This window comes from Apium graveolens, chromosome 6, assembly GCF_009905375.1.
Source record: "Apium graveolens cultivar Ventura chromosome 6, ASM990537v1, whole genome shotgun sequence".
Classification (NCBI taxonomy): Eukaryota; Viridiplantae; Streptophyta; class Magnoliopsida; order Apiales; family Apiaceae; genus Apium; species Apium graveolens.
Genome location: NC_133652.1, coordinates 244,601,403 through 244,620,903, shown reverse-complemented (window position 1 = coordinate 244,620,903; position 19,501 = coordinate 244,601,403).

Sequence of the window (19,501 nt, the reverse complement as noted above, 5' to 3'; positions counted from 1 at the left end):
GCATACATTCCTTCTTTAAGGGGGAGATAAAAGCTTAAGAAAGAGTTTGGAGGATTCCTCAACTAAGGGGGAGAAATAGAAGGGAGGAAGAAAAAGATCCTACATGTACAATACACCACACCATTATTGTTTGTAACTACGGATCCTATTGTACGGGAGAGGTGGTAAACACAAGGTGATTTTCTAGTAAGGGAAGAAGCTGTTTTCAAACGGGGAGTACCATTGGCTTTTATCTGCGGATCCTATTGTACGGGAGAGGTGGTAAACGAAGGTGATCTTCTTTAATCAGTTGATTCTCATAGGGGGAGAAGCAAGAGAGATATGGGCTTCTCAACAGGAAATGTGGTTGTACAAATGAAGATGGAACTACTTGAAGATATGTTCAGTCTAGAGGAACATCTACTTGGAATCTGGAAAATGTTAAATCTAGTCCAGAACTTTTCTACTATTTACTTTGCATTTCTGTTTATATCTTTTTCTTATTTGTTAGTTGAGTTATCCTCTAGGTATTTGTGTGTTATTGTCTAACAAATAAATAGGGGGAGATTGTAAGTCATATGTCATAGGCCTATTTGTATATTCGAGGATTCAACTCAACTCAAATAAGAATGTAATAAGTAAATAGTGGATCGACCGTCAGAGAGATCTCGCAAAGTAATATCTGTCAAAGGATTCAGAAACAAGGTTCATCTACAGACTTGAGGAGTTAATTCACTGGAAGAAGTTCAAGAAGTTGATCATGCCTCAGTGATATAAATCAAGATCGTGGATTTAATCAAGTGACAGAGATCTCGTCAGAGTATCATTAATTACAAGGATTTAATCTGAAGAAAATCAAAGCGTCAAAGTCAAGACATGAAGAAACGTCACGAAAGTTAGTCACTCATGAACCAGACAGTACATCGAGTGTCAACGTTGAAGTGGTGGAATTGATTCATAATTCTCAGTGATTTTCAGAAGATATTCAGAAGAATGGATGCTGCTCAGGGTTAGTATTAATTCTCTATTAATTAATTAATTAAGTTATATAATTTAATTAAGTAAATAAATTATATCTGCAAAGATTAATTTATTGTTTAATTAAATTAATTGATTAATTAATTAAGAATTAATTTTAGGAATTTTCAGAAGTTTAATTGGATTAAATTCAATCTTAAATCAGCAAGACAATTGAAAATGAACTAGCATGACAATCTGGATTGTCATACCGATTGTCATGCCAGTTCAAAAGATTATCCTACCGATAGTCATGCCAGTTCAAAAGATTGTCCTACCGATAGTCATGCTGGTTCAAACGATTGTCTTGCTAGCTCAAAAGGATAGTCTCCCCGATTGTCATACAAGCTTAAAGGATTGTCATTCCAATTCAATTAATTCGGCTGTTGATAAATAGAAGCAGAAGTCATTCAACTAAAAATCTCAATCATACAGAACACATTCAAGAACAAAGAAAAGAAAGCAGCCACCTTGAAACATTTTATTTTCTTCTCTGCTTACATCAAGATCAAAATTCTAGTTTGTTTATGTTAAATCCAAACCACTAGAATTATTTATCTTGTTCTTGTGTAACAATCTAGCGGATCAAAATCCCTAGAACTTAATCTTAAATCGCGTTTAGCATTTGATTCTAATTATTGCAAAAATAGAAAAAGTTCATGTCGAATTTATTCTAGATTTGTGATAATTGATTTGAGATTAATACCTTGTAATCGATACAGTTGTTGTAACACCTTTCAAGTTTAATAATATTTTTATTTAACTTGAATTTTGTTTCACATTTTTTATTCCGCATTTATTCGATTATTTGGTAACGTTTGTATTCAACCCCCCCTTCTACAAACACATTGGGACCTAACATATATATATATATATATCAATTGAGAACCCTGTGAAGCTTTGAATAGCTCACAACTACTTAACAAGTTTGAACAAACAAAGCTACAGAGAAATGCTTATAGAATACAGCTTGATGTATTTCTCTGAAAATAGGCTTTCTTAGTTAAATGTTCTACTTGCTACACTTGGTTTATATAGTACCAAGTTTATATGACAATAAGGCAAGATAATAAAACAAAACATATATAGTCTAACTCCATGCTACTTCACTACTCTATTCCAGCATCTTTGAATATCCTCACAATTGCATGGAAATGGTAATGCTTCTTTGTTCTCAAATTCCTGCTTAATAGGCTGCCACATTCCTTTTGCAAACATCCAACGCAGGTGACTGTATTATCACTGTCAACAGCTATTTGAATTTGATCATCCGTCGAGACTATGTTTCCGTCGGGAGTCTTTCTGCCACTTGACTCTATTTCACTTATATAGAATTACAAGACATCACATATTTAAAATTAATCAACCTATTCTGCATATCAATCTAGTAGTCAACATGACTTACAGAACCCTAAGCAATCTACTTGACTAATACATGTTGTTTGCAGAAATGTGCTGCAATACTTATTTGTTACATAAGCTACTCACTCGATGGATTTCAATTTGTCATCCGCCGGGACTATGAAGTTCATCCGTTGGGACTATATTAGATCATTCGTCGAGTTCTACAAATTACACTAAATTAAATCTACTAAGGTGTTTTGTTTAACTTATCATCAAGTTCACAACATATTCCTAACACAGATGGATTAGAAGAGGATGAAGATACAAGCTATGTCAATCTAGCATTTATGGCCAAATTAGATGAAACAGAAGTAAGTTCATCCAGCAATCAGGTAATCAACACTAACCTTGTACATTTATCTAAAGCTAAGTGTAATGATGCTATAAATGACATGTTTACTGAATTATACCATATGCGTGTCAAACTCAAGTCTCTCACTAAAGAAAAGACCAAACTTAAGGAGAACAATTTGTTTTTAAGTGAAAGAAACAATGTGCTAGAAACTCAATTTGTTGAGTTTGAAAAATTAAAGATAGAATGCAAGATTGCTAAAGATGAACTAACTGAATCCTTAAAGAAAGAGGAGATTTTAAGAAAGCAGCTTGAACGAGAACAAGAAGTAATTAAGGCATGGAAATCATCTAGAGATGTCCATGCTCAAATTACTAATGTTCAAGGTATAGAATCCTTCTGTGATGAAGCCTGGAAAAAGAGCAAGGAGAAACTAGATTTTAATTTGGTAGAAGGACTTTCTACAGATGTGGATTCGACGGATGATGTATGTCTTCCGTCGAAAGATCTAATTGATCATCCGTCGAGTGAGAAAAAGCCTATTAGCAAAGCTAATCTAGCTAAGCTAAATGAGAAATATGGATCGGTTTCTAAGAATTTAGTTCCCGGAGAAACAAGTCAAGTGAACAAACAAGAGAGTCAATGTAGGGCATCTGTCTATCAAGCAATTGAATGATAGATTGGAGAAAATTGAAGTAAAAATAGAATCTAAAAGGAAAAACAATAGAATTGGGAAAGTAGGAATTAACAAACATAACAACTACAAACCTGATAAATATGCACCAAGAAAAATCTGTGTTAAGTGTGGTAGTGTTAATCACGTGTCTGTTAATTACAAACTTGTTATGCCTACTCCCATGTCTGCACCACCTTCATTTCCCAGCATGCCAACAATTCCTGTAAATATTATACCTGTACATAATTTGAATGCACAGTTTGCTAATATGCCATTTGCTCAAAATCCTTACTATGCTACATTTAGTATGCCAAAAATTCCATTTAGCATGCCATACTGGAATAACATGTTTGCACAGAATATGCCTTTCCATGTTAATCAGCATGTGCATGATAATTCTGCAATGATGAATGGTTTTAAGGACTCTACTCAATTGACTAAGGATGAACTTCAAATGTCTAAGTCAAATAAGGACAAGCCTAAGAAACCTAAGAAAAGGCTAACAAAATAGGACCCAAAGAAACTTAGGTACCAAAATCAACTTGATTTGATTTTATTGTGTGCAGGGAAACAGAAAGAATCTTTGGTATTTGGATAGTAGGTGCTCAAGGCACATGACTGGAGATTCTACCATGATAACTGAATTCAAGGAGAAAGCTGGCCCAAGTATTACTTTTGAAGATGACGGCAAGGGTTATACTGTGGGATATGGCTTGATTTCAAAGGATAATGTCATCATTGAAGAAATTGCCCTAGTGGATGGACTCAGGCACAATTTGTTGAGTATCAGCCAGCCTTGTGACAAGGGAAACTCGGTAACATTTAATTCTGACGCCTGTGTTGTGACCAACAAGAGAAGCAATAAAGTGGTTCTCACTGGAGTGAGAAAAGGGAATATGTACCTAGCTGATTTCAACTCATCAAATACATAATCTGTCACTTGTCTATTTAGCAAGGCAAGTCAAGATGAAAGTTGGATATGGCACAAGAAGCTGTCCCACCTTAACTTCAAGACTATGAATGAGTTAGTCAGGAAAGATTTGGTAAAAGGTATTCCTCAAGTGGAATTCTCAAAGGATGGACTGTGTGATGCATGTCAGAAAAGAAAGTAAATCAAAGCATCATTCATAAAGAAGATTGATTCAACAATTGAAGAACCTTTGCAACTATTGCACATGGATCTATTTGGACCATTCAATATATTATCCATCTTAAGGAAAAGATACTGCCTAGTAACTGTGGATGATTTCTCAAAGTCCTCTTGGACATATTTTCTAAAATCCAAAGATGAAGCTAGTGAAATCATCATCAATCACATAAGGCAAGTCAACAATCATCCTGATTTCAAAGTAAGGAGAATCAGGAGTGACAGTGGAACCGAGTTCAAGAATTCTGTGATGAAATCATTTTGTGAAGAGAATGGGATCATGCATGAATTCTCAGCAGCAAGAACCCCACAACCAAATGGGTGTGGTGGAAAGAAAAAACAGATCTCTTATTGAAACTGCAAGGACAATGCTAGAAGAATCAAAGTTACCAACTTATTTTTAGGTTGAAGCTGTAAATACTGCTTGCTACACTCAGAATATTTTTTTGGTTAATCAAGCAAAATGCATGACACCCTACCAATTATTCAAGAATAAGAAGCCAACACTAAAATTTCTTCATGTCTTTGGCTGTAAATGCTATATCTTAAGGAATCAAACTGATCAGCATGGGAAATTTGATGCCAAAGCAGATGAAGGCATTTTTGTTGGATATGCAGTTGGAAAAGCATATAGAGTCCACAATCTCAGAACCAACATTGTTATAGAATCTGTACATGTTGTGTTTGATGATAAAAATATTGAAGGACTGCAAGATGGTGATTTCCATGAAAGCCTCAAATTTAATAATATTGAGATGAGTTGTGATGATAGTGATGATGAAGGTGATCAAGAACCAATATCTAAGGAAAATGCAGAGAAATATACAACTAATGAAGCACATAATTCAACATCCATCGAAAGACCAAGTGCATCATCCGTTGAAAGACAATCTACATCATCCGTCAAAAGGCAAAACTTAACATCCGTCAAACCATCAATATAAATCGAGGGCCAATACAGATTACAATCAGAAAGGACCCCAACTACAAGTCAAAGATCCAAAAACTCAGGGGGAGTTTCTTCTAATCAAAACTCTGTCACACATCAAGACAACAATGAGGCCCCTTTATCTAGAGCTAATCTACCTCAACAGAGAAAATGGACTAGAGATCACCCATTTGAACTGATCATTGGTGATGCATCATCAAGAGTGCAAACAAGAAAAGCAACTCAAGAAGAATGTCTATATAGCAGCTTTCTATCTCAGGAAGAGCCTAAAAAGGTAGAGGAAGCTCTGTTGGATCCTGATTGGGTTTTAGCTATGCAGGAGGAGCTAAACCAATTTGAAAGGAATAAAGTATGGAAGCTGGTACCCAAGCCTAAATGAAAGAATTCTATTGACACTAAGTGGGTATTCAGAAAAAAATGGATGAAAATGGCATAATAGTCAGGAACAAAGCTAGATTGGTTGCTAAGGGCTATTATCAACAAGAAGGAATTAATTTTGATGAAACCTTTGCTCCTGCAGCAAGACTTGAAGCCATCAGAATCTTCTTAGCCTTTACAGCCCATGCCAATTTCAAGGTCTATCAAATGGATGTTAAAAGTGCTTTTCTAAATGGAGATTTGGAGGAGGAAGTCTATGTCAGTCAGCCTCTTGGTTTTGAAGACCCAAATTTTCAAGAATATGTCTACTATCTTTTGAAATCACTTTATGGATTAAAGCAAGCACCTAAAGCCTGGTATGATACATTGCCAAAGTTTCTCTTTGAAAATCACTTCAGAAGAGGTAGTGTTGACAAAACCCTATTCTTTAGAAACGTTAATGGCTCTAGTATACTTGTTCAAATTTATGTAGACGATATTATATTTGGTTCTACAGATGAAAAACTTTGTAAAAAGTTTTCCAAACTGATGCAAAGTAAATATGAAATGAGCATGATGGGAGAACTAACCTAATTTCTTGGTTTACAAGTTAAGCAAGTTAGTAATGGAATATTCATTAGTCAAACCAAATACATTTATGATCTTTTGAAGAAGTTTGACTTAATAGATTGCACATCTGCAAAAAATCCCATGGCCACTGCAACTAAACTTGAATTAAACACTACTGAAAAGCCTGTGGATATTTCAAATTATAGAGGCATGGTTGGATCTCTTTTAGATTTAACTGCCAGTAGGCTATATATAATGTTTGCTACATGTCATTGTGCTAGATTTCAGGCTGATCCTAGAGAATCTCATTTAATTGCTATTAAGAGGATTTCCAGATATCTTAAAGGAACACCAAAACTTGGCATTTGGTATCCTAGAGATTCTAGTTTTGATCTAACTGGCTATTCAGACGCAGATTATGCAGGTTGTAAAATTGATAGAAAGAGTACAATGGGAACCTGTCAATTTCTAGGAAATATGCTAGTATCCTGGTTCAGTAAAAAGTAAAATTCAGTTCCTACTTCTACATCTGAAGCTGAATATATTGCAGCTGGTAGTTGTTGTGCTCAGATTTTATGGATGAAAAATCAACTGTTGGACTATGATCTACAGGTGAATAGGATTTCTATTTTCTGTGACAACACAAGCGCCATTGCAATTACTGAAAATCCAGTACATCAATCAAGGACCAAGCACATTGACATCAAGAACCACTTCATTAGAGAGCATGTTATGAATGGTACTGTGGAACTTCATTTTGTTCCAAGTGAGAAGCAGCTTGCGAACATCTTTACCAAACCACTTGATGAATCCACCTTTACTACGTTGGTAAGTGAGTTAGGTATGCTTAATTACTCTTAATCTATATTGTTGTCTAAGCAAATTGTAATGCAGTTAGAGTAAAAGTTGGTATTTATTGTCAAAGATAACATTTTGGCTAAGTCAAAATTTATATCTCGACGGATGTTCATTATCCGTTGAAAATGAACATCCGTTGAATTTTATTATCCGTAGAAATATCAGTTATCACTCTGGGTACTTTTATCATTATTCGTCGAATTGCACTCAATCTTAGCCATTAATTTTAAGCCTCATCCATCGAATTTACTTATAGTCTGTATGTATATTTCAACGGATAATCTTAGAATTTTGACAGTTTTCTTTAAATTTGAAACGGCTATTTTGGGCTAATTTCATTGGTAACTTTATTTACTTTTTAATTTTAGACAGTTTATTTCTGAGTAAGTATAAAAGCTAATTTCATTTCTGTTTTTCACTTTTATCATTCTCAAGCAATTTCTATAACTCTCATCTTCCCAAAGCAAATACTCTCTTTCTGCAACTAACTCCAATCACAGAAATGGCACCCGTAGTCAAAATCATGTCCTCAACTAGGTTTATCTATGAAAAGAACAACTTTGTGGCTCTGGTAAACAAGCAAATTCTGGTATCTGAAGATTATCATAAGATGATGAACTTCATACTGAACTGCAAATTGTGTTATGCCATGCTTGAGTCTCCAACCATCTACTGTGAAGTTTTCGAGGAAATTTGGACTACAGCAGTGTTCAACTCCAAGGACAAAACCATTACCTTCACTCTCAAAGGTAATGAACATGTGTTAACTGTGATGCTATTGAAAAATGCTTTAAATTGCCTGAAAATAACACACTTGCTTCACACACAGACACTGATGTGAGTAACATGCTAGTTTCTATGGGCTATGCTCTTGATGCCACTAAGTTAGGTGATGTTAGGAGATTGGGTCTTAGAAAAGAATGGAGTTTTCTGTGTGATTCATTCATTAAAGTGTTTTCTGGTAAAATTAGCAATTTTGATGTTGTATCTTACTCACTTGTTCACATGCTTTATATGCTCCTTAGTGATAAGTACTTCAATTTTAGCACTTCTGTTATGTATGAGTTAGGGAGTAAATTAGGGGATATTAAGAAGAGGTCTAAGAATATTTATTATGCTAGATTTTTCATGATGATAGCTAATTTTGTTTCTGAGAACCTTTCAATTGAGAACCCAACAAACAAGTTAGCTTGTTGGGTCCAAGAGAGAAGAGTTATTGCTGATCTAAACATGACTAATCACCATAAGAATGTTCCCCTTGTGTACATGCCAATCATGGAACAGCCTCATGTAAGTGAGGTAAACATTTTTGTCCATACTACTTCCCAACCTATTACTTCTTTGCAATCAAATGTGGCTATGGCACCTGTGACAGTGACCAAAACGGTGCCTACCCAAGCCACAAAACCAACAGTTTCCAAATCCAAGTCAAAGAAATCCCCCTCTAGTTTCTCTCAAAAGAAACTAGTTGTAAAATCCACTAAAAGCCAAGAGGGGAGTGTGAAGGGAAGTGAGACTGGTGAGGGACAGGGTGAACATCAAAGAAGCCCTAAGAATAAGGTTGAAGAGGTGAGTGCATCCCAGCCTAGCCACACTATAGTTTCCTAACAAACTGTAGTGCTTAACAAGGATATAAGCTCATTGCTAGTTGCTAATAAGTGGTATTTTATACCACTTAGAACGTCTTATAATGGCTTGAATTGATGTCTTGAAATCAAGTATTTTTGTGTATTTGATGCGTTTTTCTAGTGTGTTTGCATTTCAGGGTATAACTTGCGTAATTAGGGAGATTTCATCATAATAAGCCTAGGGAAGTACTTGGAATCAGTTACGGGGAGTTGTGCGAAGAAATCAGCAAAATCAGAAGAGAAGAAGTGGAATTTTCCAGAAACTGTGCAGGCGCCGGCCTGGAGCTTACAGGCGACCGCCAGGAGAGCAGGCGCCCGCGTGGGAATGGAGGCGGCCGCCTGGGGTCGTAATTTTAGAATCTGGATTTTCTAATTTGACTTCTATTTGGCTTCTGAAGGGCGCTGTCACTTGTGGATTATATAAGCAATCTTGGGAGACGTTTCACAACAACAAGTGACAAGCAAGGAGCAAGGAGAGAAGATTAAGAAGACCGTTTTAGCGCGCAATAATGAAGAAGAGGAAGCATACGTTATCTTGTGATTCTTTTATTCATTGTAACAGTGGAAGCTAGTTTTATTTACTTTGAACCTTAATACTCTTGTGACGTACTCTGTTTTTATTAAGTATTTTTATTAGTTTATATCGTTGTGTTATTATCATGTTTTCATATGAACCCATGGTTACGATGAGTTCTATCATGGGCTAATCGTGATCATGGGGTCATAGCGGATTTACTATGGATTTATTTAGTTAATTGTTTAATACCCTTGTATGTGATGATTGTATGATATCTAGCATAGGTTATGCTTATTCGTCTTATGTGCGTCGCGAATATATAAGATAGCCTATTAATCTCTTGTGAAGCGACAGTGAATCTTGAGATTTAGAACTTGCCATGCTAGCATAGGTTCATGTATTGTATGCATGATTAGTGGGTAACTCTAACCCTTTTACTTGCCCTGTATAATCATAATGAATAACTTGCGCTTAAATCGATATGTTGTCAAATTCTGTAGACATACAGGGTCTCAACATAATTGATGTCTATTGAACTTCTATCTTAATTGTGGATGCTTGGTAGAATGGTAGTTGTGCAACGAAAGTTGGCTTTTATCAGTTCCGTATTGTTCGATTAATATCATCACCGTTATATGCTAAGGGTAATAACAATAACTATTGAATGAAGTAGTATTGAAGTTATGATCTCATGTGTGTTTAATATTGTTAATTCAAGTGTTAATTTAAGTTTTTAATTCTCGTAGTTAATAATTAGTTAATCAACCTTAAGTGTTATTGTCTTGACATTGAGAAGTAATCATACATTGGTGAGTAAGTGTTAATTAAATATAATTAATCAGAGTCTCTGTGGAAATGAACTAGAAATCATTCTATATTACTTGCGAACGCGTATACTTGCGTGAATTATTAGCGCATACTTTGTGCCTAACAAGTTTTTGGCGCCGCTGCCGGGGACTCGGTGTTAATTTGTTTAGTTTATGTACTTACCATCAGTGGTCATTGGGACTCATTGATTAAGATTTGTTACTTATTGTTTCCGGTTGTGTTTCAGGTACTCTAGCGAGCGTTTATGCAAACACGCTCTCACACTCGCAAGAGGACTCTAGATACGGCTGAGGAGATAGATTCACTTCTTGACATTCCAGAGAAGTTAGATTTTGAAAATTCAGATAAAGAGAGTGAAAAGAAAGAACCGGAATCATGGGTGATCGTATAGTTCCAGCAGATCCAGCTCTTATGGACTTTTCTCGGCCTAAAATTGATGACATTCAGTTAAGCATCATTCATCCGGCTATTGAGGCCAATAATTTTGAAATCAAGCCGAGCACTATTCCGATGGTACAGAATTCTGTTTCTTTCGGAGGTGCTGCGACTGAAGATCTCAACATGCATATCAAGAATTTTTTTGAGATCTGCAGTACTTTCAAATATAATGGTGTTACTGATGAGGCTCTCAAGCTGAGGCTTTTCCTATTCTCTCTGAGGGATAAATCTAAGGACTGGTTACATTCTTTACCAGTTGGGTCCATCACTACTTGGGAAGATCTTGCGCAAAAGTTTCTGGTGAATTTCTATCCAATGGCCAAGACTGCAGCTATGAGGAGTGCTCTTACCTAATGTGCGCAACAACCAATAGAATCTATGTGCAAAGCTTGGGAGCGCTATAAGGAGATGTTGAGAAAGTGTCCACATCATGGTATGCCTGACTGGATGGTGATCACTGGGTTCTACAATGGTTTGGGGCCCAATCTCGGCCCATGCTCGATGCAGCTTCTGGAGGCGCCTTGTGGGCCAAAAGCTATACTGAGGCCTATAATCTCATTAAAACTATGGCTGCAAACGAGTATCAAAACCCAACCTAAAGGATGATGCTTGGGAAGGTAGCAGGTATTCTGAAAGTTGATGTAGCTACAGCTATTGCAGCGCAGCTCCAAGCGCTGTCTATGAAGGTCGATTCTTTATCCAGCTATGGAGTCAATCAGATAGCTATTATCTGTGAGCTTTGTGCAGACTCTCATGCTACGGATCAATGTTCTCTTTTTAATGAATCTATTCAGTATGTGAACAATTATCAGCGACCGCAGCAGCCTGTGCCAGCTACTTATCATCCTAATAACAGAAAGCATCCCAATTTCAGCTGGAGCAACAATCAGAATGTTGTTTAGCAACCATATCAGCAAGTTGTATGTAAACAGTTTAATCCACCTGGATTCCAGTAACCTCAGCAATATGCTCAAAGGCAATCATATCCTCAATAAGGAGGTGCTGCTCCACCTTCTAGCGCTGATTTCGAGGAGCTAAAGCTGTTGTGCAAAAGTCAGGTTGTTTCTATCAAGACCTTGGAGAATCAAATCGGTCAAATAGCCAATGCCTTCCTCAATCGTCAACTTGGCATACTTCCCAGCGATACTGAAATGCCAGGCAGGAAGGAAGCTAAACAGCAAGTCATAGCTGTTACCTTAAGGTCTGGAAAAGTTGCTGAAGCTGAAAAAGCAAAGGATGGAGAAACTGAAGTTGTAGATGAAGAATAAAAGTAAAAGGAGAAAGATGGGGAACCAAGGAAGACTACTGTTGAACACACTCTTCCTGAGGGTAATACAGGGGAGAAATAGCTTTATCCTCCACCACCTTTTCCTAAGAGATTGCAAAAACAAAAGCTGGATAAGCAGTTTGGTAAGTTTCTGGGGGTGTTCAAGAAACTTCACATCAACATACCTTTCGCTGAGGCTGTAGAGAAAATGCCAAGTCATGCAAAATTCATGAAAGGTATTCTTTCAAGGAAGGTGAAACTGGATGATCTTGATACCGTTGCTCTAACGGAAGAGTGCAGTGCTGTGCTGCAACAAAAATTACCTCCAAAGCTTAAGGATCCAGGTAGCTTCACCATTCCTTGCACCATTGGCAAGTTGTCATTCGACAAGTGCCTTTGCGATTTGGGAGCAAGCATCAATCTGATGCCGTTTTCTATCTTCAAAACTCTGAATTTTCCTGATCCAAAGCCCACCTACATGTCTCTACAATTGGCTGATCATTCTATTACATAGCCACGAGGCATTATGGAGGACGTGTTAGTATAGGTGGATAAGCTCATCTTTCCTGCAGACTTTGTCATTCTGGATTTCGAGGAAGATAAGAAGATTCCCATAATCTTGGGAAGACCTTTTTTGGCTACAGGCCGTACCTTGATCGATGTGCAAAAAGGTGAACTTACTATGCGGGTGCAAGATCATGATGTAACATTCAATGTATTTAATGCGATGAAATTCCCTACAGAAGATGAGGAGTGCTTCAAGGTGGATTTGATTGATTCTACAGTAACTTCAGAACTTGATCATGTGCTAAGGTCTGATGCCTTAAAAAAAGCCTTATTGGGGGAATTTGACAGTGAAGAAGAGGAAGGCAATGAGCAACTACAATATCTAAATGCTTCTCCTTGGAAATGAAAGCTAAACATGCCATTTAAATCTCTTGGTAATACTGATCTCAAGAATGCTGAGGAAAAGCTCAAACCATCTATTGAGGAAGCACCTACTTTAGAGCTTAAACAATTGCCTGAACACTTGAGGTATGCTTTTTTAGGTGATGCATCTACTTTGCTGTTATAATTGCATCTGACCTTTCAGGTAGTCATGATGACAAGCTCTTGAGGATCTTGAGAGAATTCAAATCGGCCATCGGATGGACTATATCAGATATAAAAGGGATCAGCCTTTTGTACTGCATGCATAAAATTCTGCTAGAGGAAGGTAGCAAGCCGACTGTTGAGCAACAGCGAAGACTTAATCCCATCATGAAAGAAGTGGTGAAGAAAGAAATTCTAAAGTGGCTAGATGCAGGAATCATATATCCTATTTCTGACAGTTCTTGGGTGAGCCCCGTGTAATGTGTACCTAAGAAAGGAGGTATTATTGTTGTATAAAATGAGAAGAACGAGCTCATCCCCACTCGAACAGTCACAGGATGGAGGGCATGCATGGACTACAGGAAGTTGAATAAAGCCACGAGGAAGGATCACTTCCCTCTTCCATTTGTTGATCAGATGCTTGACAGGTTGGCTGGTCATGAGTATTATTATCTTCTGGATGGCTAGAGTAGCAATAATCAAATCCGAGTCAAAATCCTCAGGGGTCTTCTCATTCCAATTCTCCTCCTGGGGCTTCCTTTGTCGCTGCCCAATAACACGGCGAATCACCTCGGGCTGATAATCAATAGTAAGCCCACGAACAACAGAATACCCATTCTTTTCGGCCTTGGCATTCGCATAGAATTCGCGAACAACACTCATCGGGACCGCCTCAGGTGACTCGCAAAAAGTAATCCAACCCTTCTTTGCAATCATCGTCAATAACTCACCATCCCTCCCCGATAGAAAAAATCCCCTCTTCTTCAGAATCGGCTTAGTCAAAAGCCTAGCATACTCCTCCTCAGCAGCCCTATCCCCCAATCGGGGCCTCGCAGCAATACCCCTTGAAGAATCAGCAGTCGGAATGGTGCTGCTGCTATCGACAGTTCGAGATCTCTTTGGTGCCATTGAAACTGAGAATAAGAGTTGTGGTTTGTGTGTAGGAAAGGGTTTGTAAGTTGAAAGTGTATTGGAGCTATATGGAGAGGTTGTGTGTATCTATAGGGTAGGATTAAGGTTAGAATTAGATTAGGAGTGGGGTTGTGGCTAATTTGTAGGAAGAAAATCGTGGGTAATGGGGTTTGTAGTGCTGTGGTTGTGTTTTTTTTGTATTTTTTTTGTTTTTTTTCTAAGCTGAAAATCGAATTTTTTAAAACTCATGTCCGCAGGCAGTCGCCTGGAACCAGCAGGCGGGCGCCTGCCAGCAAGCGGCCGCCTGGAACCTGCAGGCGGGCGCCTGCAAGGTCCCTGGAAAAAAAAATTCAGCCAACTTTTTCTGATTTTTTTGGGTTTTTGGATAGAGTACTAAATTCTAAGGGTTCCTATGGTCTCATAACTTGGGTTGCCTCCCAAGAAGCGCTTCTTTTACGTCATTAGCTTGACGTAGAGTAGATCGATCAAGTTGACAATAAAACGGCACTAACCACTTCACGGTTTGCGTATCCCCATAATAGTGCTTCAATCTCTGACCATTTACTTTGAATGCTTGGCCCGGATCGTTCTCAAAAATCTCCACCGCTCCATGTGGAAACACAGTTTTGACGATAATCAGACCACCTTGATTTCAACTTTCCAGGAAAAAATCGGAGACGAGAGTTGAATAGAAGAACTTGTTGCCCCAGCACGAATGACTTAGGAGATAGCTTCCTGTCGTGCCGCTTTTTTACTTTTTCCTTGTACATTTTGTTGTTTTCGTACGCTTGAAGTCAAAATTCATTAAGTTCATTTAACTGAAGCATTCGCTTCTTCCCAGCTGCATATAGATCAAGGTTTAACTTCTTCAATGCCCAATAAGCCTTATGCTCAAGCTTCGCAGGTAAATGATATCCATTACCATAGACAATTTGAAACGGGGACATCCCAAGTGGAGTCTTGTATGCTGTTCTATAACCCAAACAGCTTCATCGAGCTTCAAAGACCATTCTTTCCTTGACGGACAAACAACTTTCTCTAGAATGCGCTTGATCTCTCTATTAGACACTTCAGCTTGACCATTAGTTTGTGAACGATAGGCAGTAGCGATGCGATGATTCATATTGTAGCGTTGCATCATAGAAATAAACTTACAATTGCAGAAATGCGACCCCTCATCACTTATGATAACTCGTGGCATTCCAAACCTTGTGAATATCTGCTTATGAAGAATAAATCAACACTACCTTTGCATCATTCGTCGGTAGAGCCTTGACTTCTACCCATTTTGAGATATAATCGACTGCCAGCAAGATGTACTGATTATTGCAGGATGAGATAAACGGTCCCATGAAATCAATTCCCCAAACATCGAAGACCTCAACTTCAAGCATCACATTTAAAGGCATCTCATCCTTTCTAGTAAGATTCCCAACTCTTTGGAAACGATCACACCTTAAAACGAACTGATGTGCATCCCTAAACAATGTAGCCAGAAAAAACCTGCTTGAAGAATACGAGCTGCTGTCTTTTCACCACCATAATGTTCACCATAAACTGTGGAATGACAGTCTCATAATATCCCCTCCGTCTCACAGAATGGGATACATCTCCTGATGATCTGGTCAGCTCCTTTTCTAAACAAATATGGTTCATCCCATATGTACCACTTCACCTCATACAGAAACTTCTTCTTTTGAGCCGCATTCATATTAGGAGGCATTATATTGCAAACAAGATAGTTCACAATGTCTGCGAACCATGGCTCTTCCTCTTGAACTGTGAACAATTGTTCATCCGGAAAAGATTCATTGATCAATGTCTTATCATGTGAAGTAGAATCGGGATTCTCCAATCTAGAGAGATGGTCAGCTACTTGATTTTCAGTACCTTTTCGATCCTTGATCTCTAACTCAAATTCATATAGCAAGAGCACCCAACGAATAAGTCTAGGCTTCAAATCCTTCTTTAAGACCAGATAGCGAATGGCAGCGTGATCAGTGAACACTGTCACCTTTGTCCCAAGTAGATAAGATCGAAATTTTTCGAAACCAAAAACTATAGCCAAGAGCTCCTTCTCAGTAGTGGTGTAGTTCATTTGAGCTCCATTTAGCGTCTTACTAGCATAGTAGACCACATGAAAGATATTATTCTTACGCTGCCCAAGAACTGCTCCCACTGCATAATCACTTGCATCACACATCATCTCAAAAGGTTCTCTCCAATTAGGTGTCGTAATAACTGGTGCAGTTATTAAACTCTTCTTAAGAGTCTCGAATGCTGCCAGGTATTCATCATCAAATTTGAAAGGCACATCTTTCTCGAGCAAGTTGCACAACGACTTAGATATCTTAGAGAAGTCCTTGATGAAACACCGATAAAAACCCGCATGACCAAGAAAACTATGGATTCCCTTAACAGAAATGGTTGGTGGAAGATTTTCAATGACTCCCACCTTGGCATTATCCACCTCAAGGCCCTTGCTAGAGACCTTATGCCCAAGAATGATGCCTTGTTGCACCATTAAGTGACATTTTTCCCAATTAAGCACTAGATTGGTTTCCACACACCTTTTTAGCACCAAACGGAGATTATTCAAACATTCATCAAACGAATGTCCAAAGACGGAGAAGTCGTCCATGAACACTTCGACATTATTTCCAATTATATCAGAGAATATGGTCATCATGCATCTCTGAAAAGTGGTAGGTGCACCACATAAGCCAAAAGAAACTCTGCGCAAAGCAAACATGCCAAATGGACAAGTGAAAGTAGTCTTTTCTTGATCTTCTGGTGCAATACAAACGGTGTGGAAGTTTAAGATGGGATCTAACGAGTATCATTTTTTCTGACAGTTACGATGAACATGTATGCCCGTGCATGGAATGCCTTTATTTATGCTAATATTTTGCCTTCTTCGCATGCACATGAGGTTACAGTTGAGAGAGCCAGGTTGTTGTGGGGGATTTTGAATGAGTAGTATTATGTGGACCTTGGTGAGTTCATCTACCAAGGGATTTTGAAGTTTTTGAGGGGTAGGATGCATTACAACATCCCTTATGCCTCTATTGTCATGAAACTGTATAAGGCAGTTGGAGTCCACTGGCCTTCTTATGAGCAGCTACAGATGCCGGCCGCTCCTATTGATTCATTGACGCTGAATGCGATGCAGGAGTGGACGGGTGGAGAGCCTGAGGAGCATGGTTTGGGATATCATCTCCCAGAAAAAATACTATTAGCATAAGCTTCCTGTAATATTAGCAGTGCTATGATGGCTAGGCCCAGTCAGGCTGATGGTGAGGCAGGTTCTTCTAAAGCCCGGGGAGGTGATGGTTCAGGGATGGCTGATGTCCAGTATAGGAGGTTTTCCAGGAGGATTGATGCGATGTATGAGTCGCAGAGTAAGTTTGCACAGGAGCTCACCCTAGTACTTGGGACTACTTTCAGAGGCCTTGGAGCTGACATCCAGTGGCCCGTTTTTGGTGAGGACTCTGCTTATCCACCTTCTGACACTCCACCTTCTGAGGGTGATGATAATAATGATTTCTCTAAGTAGGTATACCCTGTGTTCCTTTCTATTACCTTCACTAGGGACAATGAAGATTTTAAGTTTGGGGGTGGTAGTTAAGGAACATATTAGTGTGTGTCATGTAGTTACATATTCATATTAGTTTAGTTCATATAGTTGCATATTTTTGCCATATAGTTTTTTTTATATAACTTTATTTCATTATGTATTCATAGAGTGTTTTGTCATCATCAAGTTTCTCTTAATTTATGGCTACAATTCCAGTAGACATAAATTGGGGGAGATTGTTAGAAATATGTTTTGTACTTGATGATAACTTGAACAAAACACTTAATCGATTTTATTTAAGTGAAATTGTAGCTTTCAACGGATGATCAATTCAACATCCGTTGAAAGAGTAGCTTATGTAACAATAAGATTAGTAGCACATTTATGCATACTTAAAGTAACTTAGTGAACTAGATGTTGTAGAATGTTTAATTCATGTTGAGTACTAGATTGATATGCAAGATAGGATGGTTAATTATAAATATTAGATGCCTTGTAATCTTGTATAGATAAAATGGAGTCAAATGCCAAGAAAACAGTCTTAACGGATGATTCACAAAGTTTCAACGGATGATCAACATAAGTCTCGACGGATGATCAACCCGAGTTCCAACGGATGATCAATTTGAGTTTCAACGGATGATCAGATTCAAAAGAGCAGTTAATAGTGACTTGACAATCACATGTGTTGGTTGTATGTAAATAGAATGTGGCAACCTAATTCAGGTTTTAGAGAACAAAGAAGCATTTCCACTTTCATGCTAAACTGAAGATATTCATAGATGCTGAAAAGACTGTAGCAACATGAAATTAGACTAGAAATAGTTTGTCTTATTATCTTGTCTTTTAATCATGTAACTTGGTGATATATAAACCAAGAGTAGCAAGTTGAATAGAATCGAAGTTAGTGAGCATTACCAGAGAAAAAGATGAGGCAAAATCTGTAAAGAAGTTCTCTGTTCTTGTTGTTCAACTTGTAAGCAGCTGTGTACAATTTTGTAATATAGAGTTCTCTACTTAATATATATCTCTGGTGAAAAAGTTCAATCCACTAGAAAGTTTTTAAGTACTTATATTCAAATACTTTGTGTTTTAATTTCTACACTACTTTCATTCCGCACCATTGCTAAATCAAACACAGATATTTATTTATAGAAGAATTGTTCTTGAAATCTAAAAAGTAGCCATAATTACATTCAACCCCCGTCTGTAATTCTTTGTTAGATTGTTAGGTAATAACAAAAGGTGCACTTAGAGAATTCACAGTTTTACTCTTATGACTTGATCTCTTCATTTTTCTTTTTTGACAAGTATCACACACTGCATCTTGAGCAAACTCCAGATTAGGCATGTCTCTCACTAACTCCTTTTTGACTAGAGTGTTGATTGCCTTGAAATTCAAGTGAGACATCTTCTTATGCCATAGTTTTCTTTGCTCTATAGATGCCTTGGTGTAGAAGCAACAAATTCCATCCTCATTTGCTGAGTCCAAGTCTGCAACAAATAAGCTTCCTTTCCTTGCTCCTTTCAAAGCAACTTCACTAGTCTTTTTGCTGATAAAAAGGCATTCTCCTTTGTCAAATGAGACCTTGAATCCTTTGTCTGTAAATTGACTAACACTAAGAAGATTCACTTCAAGACCAGCTACCAGTGCTACATCTTCAATACAACATTTCCAGTAATCAATTTTTTGACGCCCTCAATCTCGGGGTTAGGAAATGAGGACCCACACACCTTTAATCTAATAATTAAATAAGCATAAACCCCGATTAACTTCTAACAGGATCAACAGGATAAAGTATGAGACAAGATTACAACTACCAATCATAAAATATAACTTACAACCCCAAAATAATATTAAATAAACATAATCGATTCCGGCTGGGAACCGACAGATAACCCATTATATCTTTACAGATTTCCTTCTAAGCACTTGCTCACTCAGAAATACCACTACCTACTCTGGCAACCGGAAGCCCTCAACACGATAGGG